Here is an 18,376-nt window from a genome sequence, read left to right as displayed (position 1 = left end):
CACCAAGATCTTATAGGATTTGAACTGATGAAGGAAGAGAATACTGCAGAAATAGAAGAGCATTAATGAAATCATCGGAAAGCGATCCATCAGCAACAGACATCTCACCTCATCATGAGTCTCCAACCGTGAGAACAAATGGAAGTTCACCTTCCAAGGAAACAGCTGATCAAGCAGTCCCATTTTTTGAAGAGCCCACCACAACATCTCAAGAGCAAGAGGAAATTCATTCATTGGAGGACAAAATCTCAGAGCCTCACAAGACAGCAAGTGGAAGGACTGTGAGAAGGCCTCTACATTTCAAGGATTATGTCATGTGACAATGAACACGTTTCTTTTTGAAACTTAATGAAACATTAGGGACATTTACAGAAACTGTGAAGCCACTACATTTCTTACAAGTTGAAATTAGAGGAAACATGAACTGTGCATGAAGTTTTTGTCCTTTTGATATTACACAGTGTTACTCATTTTGGTATCAAAGCACACTTTTCTGTTTTTATTTGCTTCTTTTTTTTCTTTTTGTAAGGGAAAAGTTGTAATGATCAGCGGTATTTCGTATTAGTACAGAGTACAGACATGCGCATTGTACCAGGACTCAGCAGCCATGTTAGAATAAAAACTTGGATGTTGTTTACTGGAGCTGTGTTTATCCGAATCCATCGTGCTCTTAGAACAAGATTATTGCAAACATGAACCTTCTTGTAAGAAGAGGTGCCAAATTCCAGACCACAAAGTATTCTATGTGCATTTTACAAAAAGGTCAGATGCCAAAGTATCAAATGATCAGGATGAGGAAGAACACAAGCAAGAGACATAAGGTATGTGACAAAACTTAACAGTGATTTTCTGAGTGTCGAGAATTGGAAGACAGTCACGAAAAATCAATTTTTCTTTTATTTCCCCAAAACATACCTTTGGGTTAACTTATTCATGGAAAATAGTTTAAAGTTCCAACAATTTATTTTACAGCCAAAATTTAAGAAAGTTCAAAATTTGCATATAATGGCGGTTTTTGTGGATTAAAATGTTCAGAATTTCACGCTTCTTTATGAAAACAGCGGGGGCGTAAAAACAATCCTATGAAAACAAAACTTGGCACAAATATTATTTCATTCTTCTACTTTAAAATTGTATAATAAGTTTCTTGAAGTTTTGTTTGTAGCTTTGTAACGAAGGGTATTTGTACAGCTTCCATTTATGTCTCTTGGCAAGGAACAAATAAAGGCCAACTTTGACCAGTATAAATGGCCTCTGGTATATATCATTTGGTCAAAATATCTACATGTTAGGAAACCTTGGTTATTGTTTATTTCACCTGAAAAGTTATAGCTCTGGGAATTAAAATGTTCTCTGTCAGTAAAATAAAATGTTACGGCATGTAAGCGAGTTCAATTTTATGCAAATCACAAGGTTATTCTTTGGAAGTCAACGGTTTAAAACAGGAAACAGCAACTCACCATTACCTACGTTCCTTCTGCTGCTATAGAAACGATTTTGACTTCCCAGTGTCCTTGTGAGCTGTTCTGTAAAACATTTCCAGTAAAACAGTGAGCATAAACAGCCAAGGTCGACAATGTTTATATTTGAGACGAGACACTGAGTGGCACACAGTCCTGGCTGTTTTCATCGTCTTGCTCAGCCAAGAGTCCTTTAAAAATATGAAAGGATATACGCTTCAAACCATAGCAAATCAGTTTCTCATACCCATATGCCTCATGAGGAGTGAAACGAGGTCACGGGTTCGAATCCCGTTGAAGCCCTGATTTTTTTTCAGGCTTCTTCTTTCCAATTGCTTAAATTGGAAAATTTACTCCGATGATCATTCTTCACTTTCATCTACAACCACAGTTCATATATGAATTATTTCATATAAACTTCACATCATTTCACTGCTCACGGGAAGATATGAACTCAATTAAGTGGCCTCGCTCCCAATGTGTGGCTTCATAGCTCAGTTGGTAGAGCATTGCACCGGTATTGCGGAGGTCATGGGTTCGAATCCCGTTGAAGCCCTGATTTTTTTCAGGCTTCTTTCCAATTGCTTAAATTGGAAAAAGTTACTGCGATGATCATTCTTCACTTTAATCTACAACCGCAGTTCATATATGAATTATTTCATATAAACTTCACATCATTTCACTCCTCATGGGAAGATATGAACTCAATTAAGTGGCCTCGCTCCCAATGTGTGGCTTCATAGCTCAGTTGGTAGAGCATTGCACCGGTATTGCGGAGGTCACGGGTTCAAATCCCGTTGAAGCCCTGATTTTTTTCAGGCTTCTTTCCAATTGCTTAAATTGGAAAAAGTTACTGCGATGATCATTCTTCACTTTAATCTACAACCGCAGTTCATATATGAATTATTTCACATAAACTTCACATCATTTCACTCCTCACGGGAAGATATGAACTCAATTAGGTGGCCTCGCTCCCAATGTGTGGCTTCATAGCTCAGTTGGTAGAGCATTGCACCGGTATTGCGGAGGTCATGGGTTCGAATCCCGTTGAAGCCCTGATTTTTTTCAGGCTTCTTTCCAATTGCTTAAATTGGAAAAAGTTACTGCGATGATCATTCTTCACTTTAATCTACAACTGCAGTTCATATATGAATTATTTCATATAAACTTCACATCATTTCACTCCTCATGGGAAGATATGAACTCAATTAAGTGGCCTCGCTCCCAATGTGTGGCTTCATAGCTCAGTTGGTAGAGCATTGCACCGGTATTGCGGAGGTCACGGGTTCAAATCCCGTTGAAGCCCTGATTTTTTTCAGGCTTCTTTCCAATTGCTTAAATTGGAAAAAGTTACTGCGATGATCATTCTTCACTTTAATCTACAACCGCAGTTCATATATGAATTATTTCACATAAACTTCACATCATTTCACTCCTCACGGGAAGATATGAACTCAATTAGGTGGCCTCGCTCCCAATGTGTGGCTTCATAGCTCAGTTAGTAGAGCATCGCCTCGGTATCGGAGGTCACGGGTTCGAATCCCGTTGAAGCCCTGATTTTTTTTCAGGCTTCTTCTTTCCAATTGCTTTAATTGGAAAATTTACTGCGATGTCATTCACTTTCAAAACAGATGATTCATGGGAAGAGTCTGAGGGTATGGTTTTTCCTTTGCTCAAAAACTGATTGAAAAAAATGGCCATTTACCAAAAACAGCAGAAAGATTGGCGGGTGGCAGTAACGCACGTCTTTACATTACCATTACTTGACCCAGTCTCTTGGTTTTGTTTCATGAACATCTTGAGCAAATATTGTGCCTGACTCTGAAGGAAAGGGGGAATTTTAAGCCCAACCCCCTTTTCCTTAAGTAAGTCATCTATATTAAAACCTTTGTCGGCCATTACGGAATCACCACGTTCCAGTAAATCTAGAATTCCGCTACATCTACTTATTTCCTTGTCTGAAATTGATCCTGTGTGTAATGAGGAAATAAGTGAAACTGCACCATGTGGGGTAATTTCGATTAACCCCTTCAGTGTTGTGTTGCTCTTATAACTGGAATAAAGCTGTGACTGGAGTAACAATGATGTAAAAAAATTTGTTTGTAATTGATGTCATTTGTTACGTCAAGTCGCAAGAACGTGAGTCTGCAATGTCCTTCGGGCAGTCAGCGGCTAGGGATCCAGTCGTGACCCCATAACTCAGATCACACTGTGGCCAAAACGGTGTGGCGGTTGGGGAAGTTTTTATTTTTGAGTGACCATCATTTGTGAAAAATAACATAACATTGTTCCACTAAACGTTTTCTGGGCGAGAAAAATTGTTTTCCTATTTGTGCATTCGTTTGGATTCCGCCGCCATTTATACAAGTGACGTCAATGGCCACTGTCACGCGACGACATTTTCCACATTCACCTTTCGTTAGCAGATGGTAATTTCAAGTTATTTTCTTTTTCTGCGTATTCTTCATCTTCCTTTCTCTTTTAATTCTACGTCCTTCTACTTAGGATGGTCTTTGAATGCCTAGCAAGGTTTAAAGTGGCATTTAACATGCTAATCCACAGCTGTATTGGCAAAAGAGAAGTGTTTCGCCGAAGTAGCAAGATAACAGTAAACATGGTAACTTTGAACACTTTGTACAAGGTCAATATACTTTGGCTGAAAAATGTTTTTTCCAGAAACGTGATGTATATCCCTCCAATGTCTGATTCATCACTGTGATTGCTTTCAACAGCGTTGAACTTTTGAGAAATAATTATTTTAAAATCAGCTCCAACGCTCCATCTAATTTAGTATGCAATATTTGAAACTTTATTTTTTAATCGCTTCGGCAGTTTTTTGATGTTTATTGAATGATATTACATTAAAAGGTCTTTTTCTTCAACACTGTAGTTTTCTCATTATTTTGCGTTGCGATAGTAATTTCCGAACAGTTTTTTGCGGGGGCTTATTTTCGGCCTGATTTTGCTGCTATCAGACGGAAAAAGTTTGCAGCTTGATATTTTTGGTTTAAAGCGAAACTGAAACAAAAGAAATTCATTTTTAAATAGTATTTGGTAACCTCTACTTGGGAGATAAAAATCGGCGGATTTTATTTTTTAGCCGGAAATCATTGGTCATTTCTTAGGTGCAGGGCCTCTTAATTTTTGCTGAAATAGCAATTGTACGATGCAGGATAAAATTTGATTATCAGCAACGTTTACTGCCTTGTTATCCATCAGACCGGTGTTCATCTTAGTTTGAAGAGGGAGCAAGCCTCAATTTTATGCATTTCTGTAGTCTCTAGGGGTAAGATGATTGAACAAAAAAAGATTACCTTTCCATGTGACATATAACTTTTCTCCCTTGTCTTCCCTTGTCTGACCAGCAAAATACTGTGGGCATGGCACCATCTGGGCATGGAACTCCCTACATTGTTAGCATGTTTGTAGTCTTTCTCCCAAAAATGCCTCCCACAAACTCTGGTACTAGTTATCTAAAAACAATAATTAAAATAAATGAAAAAATAAGCAAGACAAATAAACTAAATCTTTATTTATAGAGTAATCATCAATACACTGTATAACTTTTTCTAAAACGATCCTGTCTTAAATACTGTAAAACTTAGAAAAGCATGAACACCAAACCTGTTTCTGCTATGTTATTGTCTTGCAAGGAAAGAGCCAATCAGATGTGATAAAACTAACCTGCAAACAGCAGTGGTAGTTTGTTTGTGGTTTTGAGGTTTGTTCATGTGTACTGAAATTGATTGTGATTGGTCACTCACTACACAATCAACAATCCTGAATTATTTTAAGTGTTTACGCTTTTCTGAGTTTGATAGTAAATATGAGTATAATAGAACATGTGAAAATAATGGTTCATTTCAAACAATTTTGCTTACCAGCGTTATAACTTCCTGTTTCATGAAAACAGGACATAAACAGAATATTTGTACCATTATTCAGAATAAACAGCGTTCAATCATACAAGCATAAGCAACACAAAAAATGGCTAGTATAGATTCACCCTTAACAAGCATCTGGGCTAAAATGAGAGTTGAAAGAGTCAGCAATCTCTATGGGATCTGTAAGTAACATCATAGCCAAAAACAGTAAAACAGGTAGTTTAGTTTGTTTTGTAGATGCAATCTGAAAGTGTGACTTTAAATATTCCTAAAATTAAAGCCCAAATAGCTGAGTTCACCGGTTTGAACAGTCAGTCTTGAGGGTAATTAAGTAAGCCTTAGAGCTTATGTCAAAAATATAAAATGTTCCATAACTGAAAATCAGAAGTCTTCTTATTTGATTAAGATCATCAACTTATAACTTGGGATGAACTACATGTAAATCAAATTGGTGAAATTTGATTTGTTACTCCTACCTAAAAATACGGTCCTTCATCCCTCCATATTTTTACTAGCCAAGCAGTTCTCAGTTTTGCATCCTTTGTCTTGGAGACTGTGCTGAACTGGACAAGAAAACTTCTTGATTTTGCGAAGTTGCCATGTTGCTCGGAGCCCATTTCCACTTGGTGGGCGAGTAAATGTCACGCCAAAGAAACGTTCCACTTGGGTTCAAAAAGCAAAAAATAACACAAAGATCTATTCAAGAATTACTTTTAAATGCTAAAATATCTGGGATCAATGGACATTACACTATTCTTCTCTTTTAGAAGTCACGCTCAAACTCTCTCGAGTTGTTTGCTTATCAAGGAGCTTGCTCTCCAGCATGGCATTGCTGTGCAGTATCCAAGCACATGATCGTTAGCTGCAAAGGGTCTATTTCCCAAATGTTCTGGTTTTGAATGCTAGAAGTATACGGAAAAGGTTTCTGACTTACATGCTTTGCTGCTTACAGATTCTTCTGATATTGTTGCCATGACAGAGACTTGGCTAGATCATAACTATCTGGATTGTGAGCTTCAACTCGAGAGATACAATATGTACCGGAAGGATAGAAGCAACCGGTGAGGCAATGGAGTTCTCATAGCTGTAAGAGATCATATTACTTGTACACATGGGACAGACTTGGAAGTTGAAGCTGAGATGATTGCTCCTGAAATTCATCCTAACCCTAACATGCGTGTTCTCTTCTGCGTTTTCTACAAACCACCTGGTACAGATGAGTCATTTCTTGTATATTTTGGGAACTTTCTAGCTCAGTATTCAAGAACTGGCTAGCCAACCTTCTAGTATTCGGTGATTTCAATTTTCCAAACCACACTGGCTCGTTGCCGACACATTTCTTTCCATTGCTATGCTTGGTGTCATGTGACCAGTTAGCACGTGTTGATGGGTCGGAAGATTAGTCACTATTGTACTGGGAATATAAATTCCAGTTTACTAGTTAAGAAAGACTTCAACGTATTAAATGCTAAACAAATTATCCAAGAGTAGATAAAATCCAGTTTGTAATTCAGTTTCACTTTGATCATTTGAAAATAACATAATTTTGTGACCCCTTTTCCAAGATATTTCGATTTACACTGATCTCAGAGTTGTGCAGATCTTCATTATTGAGGGAGGGGAGGGTTAGCCTTTCCAATATCCTTGTATTTAACTTAGGTTACCCCTGTGAGGTTTCAAGTTACAAGTGCGGTAAAACAAACTCCACAAATTTTCCAATGTTGAACTCAAACTCCCAAAACATCTTAACTAACCATGCTGTAGTCTTTTTCCAAAGCCAAAATCGAAAATTAATCTTTCTTTTAGTCACCTGACCGAATTAAGCCTTCTAAAAGCACAAAATAACATGTAGAGAAATGCTCGAATGACCACCACATTATATGGCATAGAATCCAAGAAGGCGGCTCCCAGCGGTGCAACAGAAGTGTGCAAACAAAGTAGGAAATGTTCAAAGGCAGCTGGTCATAGAGGCCAATGCAACTCAGAAAAACCTGTCATTCCATTTTGGGAATCATCTGCAGTGTTTAAACTGAACACAGGTAAATGGAAACTGATCGAAGACGAGAAACAATTTGAAGAAATACACGAGGCAAAGAGACTGTTACTTAATGACAGAGAACAAGCAGTCAAGACGAGCACACAATTGATGAACACCTCGTTAAACAAGAAAGGTAAAACTTCTTACAAATAGATACACTCAATACCATGTCATTTGACATGATGAAAAGGGAATGCAGTATTTTATTTTCAACTCACACAGAAGCTTACTTGCATTGTTTATAAAAAAATCGATTCAGAAATCTAATCAACAATGATTTAGATAAACATATACAGGCAAAAACTAACGATAGACAAATCCGACGTATCGGCGACATCTTGGCGCCATTGTCAAGGGAAACTAATTAAATATGCGATTTCAAGAGTAACTAACAGTTCAGAGTTACTCATTTGCATAAGTTAGACAAAGACCTTAGTGCGAACTGAGTCTGATTGTACATTTAAACACGGTCGTAATTGTTTAATGAGTAACATCTCATTAATGAGACAATCAAACTTGTTGTGGCATTTTTTCAACACGCTAAAACAATTGCGAAGGTCATCCGGAATCCTGCCTGCGTGTCTATTCTCATAGTGATCGCGTATTGATGAGGTCTTGCTTCTATGTCCATCAACACGTACGAACAGATGGCCATGGGTGTAACTAATGTAAGTGTTAGTGGTCAACCGCCTCTGCAGTTGTCTTCAACCAGCGTTCAAAGCGCTGCTGGTCAACCGCTTGCAAGACCATCGCCTACGAGCACTGGAACGATAACTCCCCTTCCAAAAAGTCCTGAAGGTCCGGTTCTAATTGTTTATGTTCATAATGTCTCCCCGCTCAAGTGAAACAAGAAGAACACCATAGATCATCCAACTTTAACCTTGCAAACAGACACCTCCACAACCCAACCAGCACTTTGTTACTTGAAGGCAAAATGAAAAGTCCTAGACGAGCAGGAAACAAAAAGAGCACCCATAAAGATAACACGTTACACGAAATCGGCGGACAAGACTAAAATAGTGATCAACGACAAGACTTTGCTCACCAAACCAGATGAAATGGAGTACACATTCCAATATTGTGATGACGCAGATCAACCTGTAACACGGCTTGGTGACCTCTTGACGGACGATGCTTCCAAAGAGGATAACATCACCGTCTGTGCAAAAGTCGTAAAAGTCTCTCCTCCTAAGAGCATTGTCACACAACAGTCGAGGGGTATAAACAAAGTTTCAGAGGTGACGCTTCTGGATAACACAGGAACTATGATGTTAGATTTATGGAATGAGCAAATTTCTCAGGTGCAGATAGACTGTGTATCGATTCACATCATTATCGACCAGTTACTGGAATAATTCCAAGAAGTTGTCTTCCACCATGAACACCGCCATCAAGCAAAGCTTTCAAGCTGATCTGTGTTCCCTTCAATTCAATGAAAACAATCCTACTGAACTGGAAAACGAACATACCATTCATGTCCCAATGATTAGCACAGTTGAAGAAGTTCTAAGGTACAAAACCTGTTGTCATTGTAACAAGTGCATTATTCAACTAGAATCCATTGTAGTTAAATGCAACTACTGTTCTCATATGATGAGAGCCTCTAATTGTCCCACAAAACTGTATGTCAATGTAAAAAGAAAACACTGACCATTTTCGATGAAGTCTTGAAAGCTACTCTTGGTGACTTTGACCATCAGTCCGTTGAGACCGAAAATATTGCAGAACAACTATTGTTCCAAGAAAACATTTCTATTACATATAATGACAGGAATGTTATTACCAAAATGCAAAAGTTAAGCTAAGTTAAGTTATGCATTTTTTCCTAAGTTTTTCATGTTGAGTTAAGTTTAGATTAAAGTTGTGTTCTCTATACTTGTCTTGTTTATTTTAGTACATTGATCTGAACTAAAGGTGGGATGTGAAATGCACATAACTGTGAAAAGAAATTCTCAAATACTTGACTTTGATAAGTTTAATGATTTTTATGCCGTCTTATGTTCACACTTTTGCTTCCTGATTGAAAAGAATGATAACAAAGGAAAGAATCCCTCTGAGCTCATTGAAGCACATATTCATGGGTCGACAGATTTTTTATCAACACTGAAAATGCTTGCAAAAGAGGCTACCTATTTTGATGTATTTTACATGCAATAAATTAAAGACTAGCAGTTCCACATTAAAAAGCAAGTGCTGTCCAGAAACCTTTACCTATAGCATTGAGTGAAATACAGTGAGAAAGGTCTGTAAGCTCGTATGAGAATGAAAAAAGAATCTTGAATACAGGCAAATTTTCCCAGTAATCTCAGCAGGTAAACATCAACATGAAGGTCTGGGTTGGGGAGGGGGTGGGGTGGGGGGGGGGGGGCAGGGTTAGAGTCCACTATGACCCAAGAGTCCTTTGCCTATACCACACCATGTTCACCTACCATTTTGCCACACTAGCTATTCTGGACGTATGTCTTTGTAACATGTACAAAGCCTACACCAAGTGAGATAAGAGTGACCTTGCATGGTATGAACCCAGCTTGTTATAACAGCCATTAAAAATTGACCAATAATTGCAAGTTCACCAAGATGTTTCATCTCTAGATTACTTAATCCATGAGTTTGGCCATAGGTATCCTTTGATTCAAAAGTTAAATGAGTTGTTTCATCCTTTCGAAAACTTTGTCGGTGTCTGTTACATTTTTTCCTGTTACTTCCCAAGTAAGTTAAACATTGATGTCTCTCGCAGTTGTTTTGTGTGCGCATTATGCCATATACCATGAAATTTCAGTGTGATATTTTCTATGGATACGATAAAAGCTAGTTTTTCAGCTGGAAGCCATTCACAGTTAGTGCTTAGCGATATGCTGCTTTTCTGGTAATCCTGGTTTTAGTACAAAATTTGTTTTGGCCACAGTAGGAATTTTTTTTAAGTCGCACGCTTCGTAAGGTAGTTAATTACGTCACTCGTTACAACCCAAGCACATGCCTGGCATTTAAACCATGCCTTATGTAATGCACAGACCATGTGCCCACAAAAAAGAAGGCACTGTCCTTAACTGCCCTTCAGTAATTTTCTGAGCATTTTCTTTTCTGATGCAAAAGTGAAACGGCTAAGAAAATGTAAGGAGTTTCAATAAAATGTTGCTTACCATTACTTCCTGCACACTTATTCATCAGTCTGTTGTCCTGCTTTATCTGATCTAAACATGCTATACCCCGTTAATTTTTCCCCTAAATTTCTTGCATCCTATTAATTTTTTACCCAAATATCCAGTATCCTGAAAACCCCTAATGGGACCTCACTGATAAACTGATAAAGCTGATCAAGATACACAGATCATAATCTTTTGACCTGATACTGTCTATCATTTTTTTTTTAATACACGACCCCCTCCATCTAGCCTGCAAAAATAACCTACAAAATGGCTGCAAGCAGAAGCTCATGTTCAAATTATTCTGGGAAAGCCAGTTACTAGTTTAGCCACAGAAATGCGTAAAATGCCTTTAATGTCACCACCCTACCCCTACCCATTGGAACATGCATTTTTCAAATGTAACACAATCTGTGGAAGAATGGCGGGTTCACAACAGATCAAAACAGAACTGAGCTTAAACAAGTTCTTGATGAGAATCCTCAATTAAAAGAATTTTAAAGACTGCTAACAGACTTCTGGGTCAGTTAGGATCTCAGCAAATTGTTAAACTTCTTGTAAATGGTGGCTTATGAGATGGAAGACAAGTAATATCGATAGATGTTATGAAGCAGGCTTCGGAGAGTTGAAATCTGCTTAACCGTGGTGATGTCTGAGAGTGATTTTGTACACTAATCACCAAAAATGTGGCTGAAACATACTGAAAATATAACATGAGGCATCGTGGAACATCCAGTTGTCGACATGTTGCGAGGTAAGTGGAATATCATTATTTTCTCTGTGGATCGTTATTTTTACGTTATTATGCTAATTAGGACAACGGTCTTTGTTGACAAAAGCACAGCTTAAACTTCTTCTTCTAACATTTTACAGTTTTAACTGCCCCAAAATTTTATTGCATGTTTTTACAGGTGAGACATAGCTCTTTAAGTGGAGGGTAGTTTTGGGATCTCAAGTGATGTACTTTTGGCGATATTTTCCTTTAAATTTTGTTTTTTTATGGTGCTTCATGAGTAGTCCGAAAGGGAAGAAATTTAAAATTCTGTAAAAAAGTCAGGTAATGATCAAATTGCCAAAACAGCTCTCAATGTAACCAGCACTGGAAGTTTCCACCAAAGGTTTTTCCTAATAATGGCAGAAAGGATGGATTTCGTGGAATTTTTTTATATAAATAATTTCTATTATTTATATTGTTTATGTTATACTGACAGTTTAAAGAGAAGATTTAAATTAAATTTAAAAAATCCACAAATTCCATAAAATCTGTCTTTTCCGCCATTATTAGGAAAAACCTTCGGTGGACATTTCCAGTGCTGGGAGGCAGTTGGATGAAACTTTCTTCTAATCACGGCAGAAAAGAAGGATTTCACGAATTTTGCAAAAATGTTCAGATTAATCTTAATATCTCTCTGTAAAAGTAAAGCATAACATTTTGCACTTTTATTGATTGGCCTTTGAAACACAAGATTTTACTCATGTCTGGTTTTTATATTCTGTTTCAACTGTTTTTACTGAACCACATCCCACATTTGCAGTGACATAGATGTTACATCTTTCTTCAAAAGCCAGTGACACTTTTAGGTCACTTTCCTACCTTCCCCAACATCAAGAATGAGAACTGTTTCAGTTTATTTATTCTTGTTTGTGTTTTTAACATGACTCATGATAATTGTGTGACACGTGAAGAAAACACACCGCTGTAGATGATATTTTCTCAACTCTTTTTGTTTGCCTCATTAGTTCTGGTTGATGTTGTTGTTAACACCTCCCGGGACCATGTGTAGACATCATTTCCTAAATTCCTCTCACACGAATTTACCATCACTGTGGCTTGTTAATCGAGTTTATTGTTTGATGTAAAATACCTGTTGATTGCTGACCAGTGCAAATCAGAGCAAAATTAAATTCAGGAAAATGACATGATAAAATTTGTGTGTAATGATGTCATGATGGCATGTCACAATTGGCTGATTTAACATGTCACAGTCGCTTTGTAATCTACTTTATTGTTTGCTGTGAAAGAGCTGTTGATTGCAAACCAGTGTGACAAAAAATGGCATCGATATGAAAATTACACTGCAAGAAAAGTCATTTAAAAAACCCACTGGAAAGCGCCTGTGAACTGATAGCGTGTCACAGTTGGCCATTTAAAACAAATAATTATGTCTTCTGTTGATTGCATTTCGTGTGGTATAATTATTCCCAGGAAATTCACAAGTCTTCTCTCTGTAAAAGCAAAACACGTTTCAAGGCTTACATTGTCGTTCAAGATGCAGAGGGCTCGTTATCCATGCCGTCAACCAAACAGCAGGACAATAAGAAGCACTGCGTTGTGCTACTTGAGCCTGGTAGTTTTGGGAAAAAGTAGTATTATCAGTGCAAAATGTGCTTCCAAAGTTTTGGAGGAAGGTTTTGAAAATGCGTCATGAGGGTAAAGAAACCGGAGCGATGAAAGAGCTGTTTTAAGTCCTTAAAGACCAAAAGAACCCGTTTATGGAGTAGGTAGGGAATTTGTCTTACCAGTATTGCTTTTGGGATGAATTTGAAAGTTTCGTGGGGGATGCTGATTCAGTGGATCTCGACAAATGCAGCACGGAGAACATAGTCCGAATTTGTCTTGTCGATCCCTCATTTCATTGCAGTCTTTCCTGGGCTTTGAAGAAACTTCAAGATGTAAAACTGGTCATCGATCAGTTCAGCTTTCAATTAGACAGCTTGGCTGTTCCAAGAGAGAATGAGATCGTCGAAGAACAGGCAAGATTGCCCAATAAACTCACAGTGCTTGTTAATGACATTGGTATCGCCATGAAAAGGCCTGGCTATGCTTTGTATGGTGGAAAAGTGTACAAGAAATGCGACAAGGCAAAGTGCACCTATTCCTATAAGTGGGAGGTGGAGGCATTCGTTAATAGTTTGGCGGGAACAAATCTTTCAAGGCACAACTTCTAAATGACATGAAGAAAGTCATCAATATCCTAGCCAACCTGCAATGCGAGGTCACTCGACCACTTTGCATAGATTGTAATTTGATTGAGGTAAATGATGGCAAGTGCTTGTCAATCAAGGAGCATCACTTCCTGGAAAATGTGATTGCGGACAAGGACATTGGTCATGTTACACAGCGAGCATTTTCCCCATATGATCCAACAAGACAGCCAGAACCAAAGTATTTCAAAGAAATTTTGGAAAACAGCCTCACATAAGCTGAAATTGAAAAATTTTGCGAGGATGTCTTGAGGCTCTTGAATCACAATCAAAAGAGACACAAAGATGAAGTTCCTTGCCTAATTGGCACTGCTAATAGTGGAAAGACGAGTTTATTTCAACCAATTCTAGGCCTGCTACATCATGGCAACATGGTGACTATCACTAAACAGCATGTCTTTGACAGGGCCATGATCAATCACCTCACAGAAGTAATCTTCGTGGACAAAGCAAATCCTTCCACACTAGATAAAGATGACTGGAAAATCCTAATGCAGGGAGGTTACACAGCCTGTGACATCAAGTATCAAATGGCTAAGTCATTCATCAACCGTTCCTGATGCTTTTAACAGTGCAACAGAAACTTGAATTCGGGCCAGAAGATCAAGCAGCAATGCACCGTAGGCTAAGGAACTATGTCTTCAAGAGTCTGCCTATCCCAAGGAAAAAAGCTGCAGAGTGGCTCAGAAAGCACTCCATGGGTTGTGTTGTGTGGGTCTCGAGAAAAGCGTGTCTGACGACAGATCAAGAAGAAAGCTCCGACAGCAGCTTGGAAGAGCAAATCGGTGCTGGCATTCTCAAAGATGAGGAGAAGGATGCTTTACAAATGCTGCCTCTCACAGATGTCTGGACTGACGCTCTTGAGGGGATGGGGGAGCCACCCACAACAGCTGACGCTGGCAGTGATGATACAGTCAACTAGGATGAAGACCAGTGGATTTGGAACTTGAGGAGAGCACTTGGGCTATCCTCAACAGGCTCCCTGAGACAGACAAAATGCCACTATCTTGCACACACACGTCAGAGAGAAGAAGAGAATCGGCGGAAACATGGAACTACATAAGGCAAGAAGATCTTTCCTGAGAGAGGGGTCAGCAGTGAGATTGCCGAACTGTTGCCAGAAGACACCAATGCAGCGATGCCAAGTCAAATTCAAAGACAATTGCAGGAGCACTGCGACAAACAAGAAGTGCACAGAGAGCAAGAAAGACGCAAGAAAGCCCAGTGAGCGTTTGAAGGCACCTGGATGAGAGCCACTGAAGTCGACCTAAACAACTGCTGCAATGAATATCAAAGCAGTAGCAATCCCACAGTTTGCTTGAACGTCAAAGAGTGGATGAAGGTCTTGTGTGACAAGTTAAAAATGCATCATGAGTCCTTGGGCACTTTCAACACCTGCAAAGGGTGTCCAAGAACGAAATAAGGTATGCACCGCTCTTGGACTGCTGAGAAAAGAGCAGCACCACCTGGTCACAAGCGTTGCTGAAAGGCTGCCTGTGTTGCCCATCCTCAGTTCTGAGACTGAGGGAGTACAACAACATGCACATGAGATGGATGAGAAACAGAGTATTTTCATCACTCAGCAGTGCCCAGGTAAAAATTGATCTGGGATCCCAGGGGGGATAGGCGGGATCCTGGGCAGGAAAGTTGGGATCCCAGGTGGGATAGCCGGGATCCTGCGTGAGAAAGTTGGGATCCCAAGCGGGATAGCCAGGATCCCGGGTGGGACAATTGAGATCCCGGGTGGGACAATTGGGATCCCGGGTGGGGCAATTGGGATTCCAGGCGGGACAGTAGAAATCCCGAGTGAGACAGTTGAGATCCCGGGTGGGACAGTAGGCATCCAAGGCAGGACAGTATGAATCCCAGCTGGGACAGTTGGGATCCTGGGCAAGACAGTAGGGATCTCTGGTTGGAAAGTTGGGATCCCAGGCAGGACAGTAGGGATTGTGGGCAGGAAAGTTGGGATCACAGGAGGGGCAGTAAAAAATGTCACTGATTAAAAAATACAGAACAGGTTTTACTATTTTTATAACTATATCTCCCAGATGCAGCACAGCTTATAAAATTATACGAACACATGTACTTGTACATGCCATGTTTTATTTCTTTAAATCATATTCTTTTTGGTCACTGCATGTATAACCATAGATTTCTGTCTGTAAGATAACCTAATTTCTCTCCACCAGATTTGGGAATCTACTTATGAACACATCATTTTTCCCAGCAACTTCCACCTTGACACAAATATCCCTCAGTTGTTCCAACTTAACAGCAACAAAGTTGTTACAGTACACTACTTTAGACATGTGATTTAATAATAAAATACAATTTGTTAGAAAACAATGACAAAGGAAATGAAGTGACACTAATTTCTGGATGTACATGTTCATTTTTCAAAATGAAATAAATGACTTACACCACAAACTTAAAAGAAGCATAATTTTTCATTCACTTCAAAATAATGTTAATGCACTTTTACTATGATCGACAGCAGCCCTAATTTTTTTTAACCATTGTCAATATCAATGGCATGTAAAATTTGCACAACTTAAAACTTTTAATAAATAATTCTATAAAAATAAAATGAATAAATAACTTTATTTAAGTGTCAATGTATTAAGCACTGATGTGCTAATTATTGTGGACACTGTAAATAAATAAACAAATATTGCAAAGCGCATATAAACTTGTTGAAAAACCCCAACTGGCAGGAGGCTAATCAGTACAAACAAGGGAAAGGCTAAGCAGTATAAACAAGGGAGACTAATTTTCTTGTGTTATTATTTTCATAATCAGCTTTACCAAAGTACAGTGTTGATACAGTATAGAATTACAAAATATTTCTTAATATCCTCCTCTGCAACAGCTCTTATTTACCTGGAATGTTCACATGACAACCTCTTTGTAAATTTCATCACTGATGAAGAGTTGAGTGAGGGATTCAGTTTTGTGACAAGAGATGGAAGATTCCTCAAGACTGACAGTGCAAATGCTACCTATGAAAAGGGAAAAAATATGATGTTTTTAGATGTTCAATGAACACACAATTTTATACGATCATGTACTTTAAAAAGAATACTAACATTTCTATCCTTTAAACTCTTACTTTTATTACTACAACTACAAATTTAAGGCTGGAGGTACCTGTTCTGCAATGTGTCTTTTTCCATGGATCAAGCTTGTTAAACAGCCATTCATGTTTTCAAAGCCAAAACAAGAGTACACCCACAAAGGACCATAAAGCCTTACAAAGTAGACAAAATGGCTCAACTGGTGGGCATTCATAGTCATTGCCTTTTCACCTAATCAGAGAAGAAAAACAACATAGTTAAGAAAAAGCAGTCTGAAATGCACAAGAACAAGGTAAAGGCATTGCCTAGGATTTCCTTTTTTTTTTGAGGTAGCTACGATATTACATCATGCAAAATTAATATTTACCATATAAGGTGACAAGTTCCTTGCAGAACAGGTCTATTATCTTTTCTGCATCACTGAGGTCTTTGTGAGATATTTTCTCGCTAACAAGAAGTGACATTGCTGTAACCATCAAAGAGTAGTGTTGTAGGTAAGGAGGAGGTAGGATCCCCATCAGCACTGGCACTGAGAAATGCAGCAACCAAGCCCTGAATTCTGTGGCTGAAATAAAGGTATATGTAAATAATTATTACAAACAACTTACTATTGTTTACGTGGTAAATAGTAATGTTAAGGCCTATGACATGCATGCTATAACTTCAGGCGTGAAGTCATTGCAATGAATAACTGCTAATTACCTTTCCAATGTGCTCTGTCTTCTAGTGTTCTAGGTTTTCAGGAAATCACATCTGGAACTCTGATTGAGGTCAGACGTTTATCTAGGGCAGCAATCTGTAACAGAATTGATTTGATTGTCTTAACTTTTTTATTTTTGTTTTTACCTTTAAACTTTACAGTCACATGCGATAAGCAAGTAACAATTAACAATTAAATGTGACATCTAAATTGAATGCTGAATCTCATAGTGTGAGATGAACCAAATAGGAATATTAAACTGTTCTGACACTTGTGAAATTCCACATTAAGCCATTTATTGTAAGGGTGTTGATTAGGCTTAAACCTAATCAACACCCTTACATGTACATGTATACCTTGTTCCCTATGTAAAAGTCCTTGCTTTTATGTTCTCCATTAAGCCAAAATGCAAGCAAATTCTTTATCAAGCCAAGACAAACGCCATGCATCCAGTCTGGTGCAAATCCTTCAACAAGATTGAACTCCTTGAAGAGCATAAATACAGAGGCACCTTTAACTCCTTTCACCTGTAGTACAGGAAATGTGAGAGTGAGTAAGAAAACTAAAAAAAAATGTTGGCTATATTATTTTGAACTGCACACTTGGTCTTAACCCATTGGCTCCTGCGACAGCCAGTTTGGGCCAGCACAGATGTTGCTTTTTGTTCACTTGTAGCACCGTACCGTTTTAATTCATCAAGTAGAATATAAGTAGCAACATAATTTAATCATTTTACCATTTTCAGATTTTCCTTTTGTTCAATGGATGTGCTAGAATTTGATTAATCTCAGGTAATAATTGGATTAAAGGAAAGCAACCTTATATAAATTAATACATGCAGGACATTAACTATAACTTGCTAATAAAACTGAGTTTAGAATTACATACATACCGACACGCCTGATTTTGTAGCTTCATAAGCACATTTCACCATAGACTTATGCATTCTGTACTTCATGTTTGGAGTATGAGGCCATACCCTGTGAAGGTTGTTTTTTCCCACAGTCTGCCCAGAATCAAAACATGTCGAACAACTACTTTCCCCATTGTACTGTTTCATGTTTGTTACTAATGATTTGGCCTGAAGATCTT

General features: G+C 38.4%; 2 non-coding genes and 2 pseudogenes across 3 annotated transcripts in view; 3 read left to right on the top strand and 1 right to left on the bottom strand.

The window, feature by feature from the left end:
* Positions 1 to 2,193: 2,193 nt before the first annotated feature.
* Positions 2,194 to 2,266, top strand: Trnat-ggu (transfer RNA threonine (anticodon GGU)). The gene has a single exon. It is a non-coding gene; the product is annotated as a tRNA-Thr (tRNA).
* Positions 2,267 to 2,693: 427 nt separating this feature from the next.
* Positions 2,694 to 2,766, top strand: Trnat-ggu (transfer RNA threonine (anticodon GGU)). Its single transcript has one exon. It is a non-coding gene; the product is annotated as a tRNA-Thr (tRNA).
* A 10,177-nt stretch (positions 2,767 to 12,943) lies between these two features.
* LOC149111104 (uncharacterized) lies at positions 12,944 to 14,573 on the top strand (annotated as a pseudogene).
* A 1,946-nt stretch (positions 14,574 to 16,519) lies between these two features.
* LOC110039906 (uncharacterized) overlaps positions 16,520 to 18,376 on the bottom strand; it is a 5,044-nt pseudogene continuing 3,187 nt past the window's right edge. Inside the window, exons 2-6 of the transcript XR_016208143.1 lie at positions 18,177 to 18,376; positions 17,641 to 17,811; positions 17,287 to 17,380; positions 16,952 to 17,149; positions 16,520 to 16,815 (exon numbers count right to left, since the gene is read on the bottom strand). The exon at positions 18,177 to 18,376 is cut by the window's right edge and continues 63 nt beyond it. The product of XR_016208143.1 is annotated as an uncharacterized LOC110039906 (transcript). The remainder of the gene's footprint in view (positions 16,816 to 16,951; positions 17,150 to 17,286; positions 17,381 to 17,640; positions 17,812 to 18,176) is intronic.

This window comes from Orbicella faveolata, unplaced genomic scaffold, assembly GCF_042242905.1.
Source record: "Orbicella faveolata isolate gen_17 unplaced genomic scaffold, um_ofav_v1 contig_24, whole genome shotgun sequence".
Taxonomy (NCBI): domain Eukaryota; kingdom Metazoa; phylum Cnidaria; class Anthozoa; order Scleractinia; family Merulinidae; genus Orbicella; species Orbicella faveolata.
This window is presented reverse-complemented; position numbering and strand designations above follow the sequence as displayed.